The following is a 4,798-nucleotide window of genomic DNA, read 5'->3' as shown; positions in this document are numbered from 1 at the left end:
CATTTCTTGATGATTAGTACAGTAGTCTCCATGAATGTTATTGCTCTCAACAACACTACTACCTAACAGTATGGACAACAGAAACTATCACTAGCTTAAGTTTCATCTCCATGGGATGAATTTGTTTAAGTGATAACTCTGGCAGCGGTATTGTAGTGGTTTGGTCTGTTCTGAAATCAAGTCTATATATAGTGTTTGGGAATATCTTCAAATTGTTGGTTTAGCTAATTGTTGGATTTTCGGAATTTGTTTCACATGGGCAACCAACCATAAAAACGGAGATATTTACGATATATCAGTTGCTCAATTAATGCTTATGTGATGTAGGTACACATTTCATCTTCCGCCACGTGTCCACAAATACACACGTGGAGTACATGCGGCTGAGAACATCAAGATATAAATATCACACGTGGACAGCCAAGAGACGCGCCATGTCAGGATAGCGTCGCCACCCACCAGATCCAACGGTAGAGGATCGAGGAAGACGGAAACATTCGAACACTGCGAAGCACTGGAGGATAACCCAAGAGTCACTTCACCATATCCCCAGAAAGATCTAAGATCTACGGCTGGGGATAGTCAGACTGACGCAGAAAAGACAGCGGCAGAGGACAGCTGTCTACCGCGGACAGACATCTCAACTACCCACATTAAATACCCTCAAACATCATACGTGCCAGTCATCCTGTGGAAGAAGCGCAGATAGCACTGAATATTCAAATGGAACACGCAGAGAGAACCGAGAACACGAAGACCTCTGCGTAAGCGGCACAAGACACAAGAGGATAAGGTTATAACGGGCTTCAGAAGTGGACCCCACTAACCACCCTATAAATACTCCCCTCTCCCAAGTGAAGGAGGGGGGGAAAAAATTGAGAAGAGAAGAGGAGAGAGACAGAGAGATAAAGAAAGGGTAAGTGAGGTTCCTCCTGCTACGCAGGCTTATATTGGTCTTAAAGTCATTCGACTATTTCTGTAACCCTCACACGTATAATGAAAAACCCAATCCCGAAGACAGAGATCTGAGTGAGAATCATATAAGTTAATCGTTTCGTCTATGTTCATACGTCTATACTTTATATGTTCAACTCGTTACTTATGGCATATCATGTTTGTACATTTTATACTTCGTCCACTATTTATCTTATTATATGGGCTAAGGACAATAATTGTAGTTGATGAGACGAGGAAGAGTATTAGAACTCTGAGTCAAGGATTCGACATAACCAATCCATTCCCTTCAGGCGCAGCCTATTTACTGTATTGTCATGAGTCTGCGCGCATTGTTTGTGAATATTCAGATGACATTGATATGCGTGTTCACAATCTGGCGCTAGAAACAGGGACTTTCATTCCGCTAAAAGATTTATCTTCTCCTGTGACTTGTTTCAGGCTTCGTTTTCTGAAAATAACGATGTATGAAACACTACGGTTTTTTTCGTTCATGATTTCAAAAACCAAAATTATGAACAGATCCGCGTTTATCTAAGTAGATCTGATTCTTCATGCATTTTCTTAGTTTTCACACCTTTGAAAACTAAAATTATGAACAGATCCGCGTTTATCTAAGTAGATCTGATTTTTCATGCATTTTCTAAGTTTTCACGTGGGACCCATTGTCTTCGTGATTTTTTCTCTTTTTTTCAGGAAAATATTAAAAGATGGAGAAAAGCAAAGATATCGGGAAGGCAAAAGATTCGTCAAAAGAGATGCGAAGGACAACCCCAATGGTAACTAGGAGTAAGCAGAGAGGTGAAAAGATGAAGGCATCGGATAGGGCGCAGGATAATGCGGAAATCACGGCCCCCATCAATGCCAACATCATCGCAGCAAACACAGTAAATGTCGTGGAAGCCAAAGCAGGAGCTTCAAGAGCTGGCGGATCCAAGGTTGGAGCTCCCAGAATAACCAATGCTCAACTACAGGAACATCAGGAAGTCGTAGCAGAGTTAGGAATACAACAACCTCTCTATGGGATGCTCTTAACCAACGAACAGAACATACCTTTTCCGACAAAGCAACCGCTTCTAGTAGCAAGTCAACCCTCAATACAACCGTCGGGGTCCCAGGGTGCACGTTTAGATCCACCAGAGCCAGTAATACAGATCGTGGATGAGGAACAGACCATAGCCGCCGATGAGCGATTCCGGGCAGGAACACCAAATCAAGGGTCAAATCATTCCGCTCAGATGATGGCTGAGCTGGCAGAATTAAGGAAGAACCAGAAGGCATACGCAAATGTTGTGGCGATATTAGCACAAGAGAACCAAACACTCAAGGAAAGAATCATTCATAGCGCAGAGGTAGAAAACCAACGCGACGAAGCTAACTCCAAGGATGTAGCACCTAATCAAGATAGAAGAATGGTGATCGCAAACAACCCGATTCCATTGAACCGAAGAGGAGCAAGAGCAGCCAAAGATCAGACCCTGAGTACAATTCCGAGAACTCGGACTACTACGACGGTACCACCCTCCTAAGAGCAAAATCTACCATTCGTGAAGAGCACCAGATCGCAATGGAAAATCTGCGTGCTGAGATGCTGGCAGAAATCAAGGAGCTAAAGACTAGGAAGGGAGGCGGAAGACTAGAGAAAGTGATGAAGGAAGCAAACACTACCTCGATGACGCCACACTTGGCCAGGGCTTCCATACCGCAAAAATGTTCGGTTCCTGCTTTCGATTGCTATGACGGGTCAGCTGATCCTGCGGCTCATCTTCGATATTATAATCGAATGATGGCCCGTTGGGATAACGAAGACTCCATACTGTGCAGATACTTCCCATCAAGTCTAAAAGGGTCCGCTTTATCATGGTTCGATAACCTGCCATCAAACTCCATTGATTCCTACGACCAACTCACAGAAAAATTTCTAGCAACATACATGTACAACAAGGTTGTCAATACCGGCATGGACAAGCTATTCTCGCTGGAGATGAAATACAAAGAGACCATTAGAGAATATACTGATATATGGCACAAGATTTTCCAAGCTATTGGCAACGTAGATCCTGTGGTTAGTATCAACTGCTACAAATAGGGGATGGACAGGATGAGTCCTTTGTTTATGGAGATCCACGGGACCATCCCTACCACCGAAGGAGATCTCTAGATAATCATAGAAAACACATGCAAGGTTAGAACAAATTCAGCGTGAAAATCCCAGAGCTCATACTCAATGTCCCACACGCACAAATTCCGTGGATCAAGCCAGCAGGTCCAAAAGAGGAATCACAGAATAGCATCCCAACGCAGAAAGGAAAGAACGAAGGGATGATAGACGAAGAGATGATCGAAAATTTGAAGATCAAGTCTATACCAAGATGAATACCAGTTATTCGTGCATCCTGAGAGAGATCAAAGGGAGGGAGAACTTCGATTGGACATGGTCAAAGGGAAAGCAGCCTCCTAGATCAGAAAAATCCAAGGAATACTGTGAATACCACTGTTTCAACGGTCATCAAACAGAAAAGTGCAAAAAACTCAAGATAATGATTAAAAAACTAATCGACGCAGGATACCTGAAGAAATATATACGGAAGATTGATAACGAAGATAGAACCAAGAGAGGCAAGCAGGTTCAATTACCAGAGGGCAACCGCACCCTCAACACGATTTCATGTTCAGAGATTCAAGGACCATCCCTAACCGCCCAGATTGGGAAGAGATTGAGAAAACAATTCGAAGATTATTGTGAGCTTTATAAGCTCGATGGGAAAGAGGTAAATGAGCACGAACAATGGATGGACGCGCCCATGACCTTCGATGCAGACGATGTGGAAGAAGACATGGAAGACCATAATGATCCTCTAGTCCTCACACTCCCAAACGTCATGTTCTATGACACGTTCAAACGTATGGAACTCAACGACGAGCAACTGCTGTCATCTTACTACACCATCTACGGATTCAACGGCGCAGCTACAAAGCCCCTAGGGGACATTGTCTTATAAGTAGACGCAGGACCCATGAAAGTGGACACTCGATTCAGCGTCATAGATGCAACTTCACCTTACAACGCTATCATCGGAAGAAGATGGGTTCACAAGCTCAAAGGAGTAGCGGAAACCTACCATCAATATCTCAGATTCCCAACACCACAGGGAGTCATGGAAATTAAAGGAGACCAAGTAACTGCGCAGGAATGTCAGACCTTACAGAATCGGATCAATAACGAGCCGGAAGAAAACCACCAGTCCCGAAGAGCCAAAAATAAGAAAATAACCATAGATACATATCTGGAAGAAATCTCCGGAAAAAGCCTTCTGAATGTGAGCACCACTGGCAGCGCAGAAGCCAGCACCTCCGCGACAAAAGAAGACGGGGATCCACCAAATAACAATCAAAGAATGTTCCTCTCTTGGGGGAACCAAAACCCACGTTTACGCCTGTCGAAGCAGCTAAAGAAGTCAACATAGGTACTGAGGGGAATCCGAAGATTATCAGAATAGGCACCTTGATGGATGAAGAAAGAGAAGCCAAGCTAATCAAACTTCTAAAGGAATACGCGGACATCTTTGCTTGGAAATTAGGGGACATGCCGGGAATTGACCCAAAGTTAGTTCATCACGAACTTCGAATAAAACCAAGTACCCCCCCTTTTAGGCAGAAGGTGCGCAAAGTAGCTCCAGAATACCATCGAGCAGTTGAAGTGGAACTCCGCAAACTACTGGACGCGGGATTCATCAAAGAAGTTAAGTACCCAACATGGATCTCCAACATGGTCATCGTACCGAAGAAAAATGGCGGAGTAAGGATATGCATCGACTTCACCAACCTCAATAAGGCTTGCCCT

This window comes from Papaver somniferum, chromosome 2 (assembly GCF_003573695.1).
Source record: "Papaver somniferum cultivar HN1 chromosome 2, ASM357369v1, whole genome shotgun sequence".
Classification (NCBI taxonomy): domain Eukaryota; kingdom Viridiplantae; phylum Streptophyta; class Magnoliopsida; order Ranunculales; family Papaveraceae; genus Papaver; species Papaver somniferum.
Note: the sequence above shows the minus strand (reverse complement) of the source record.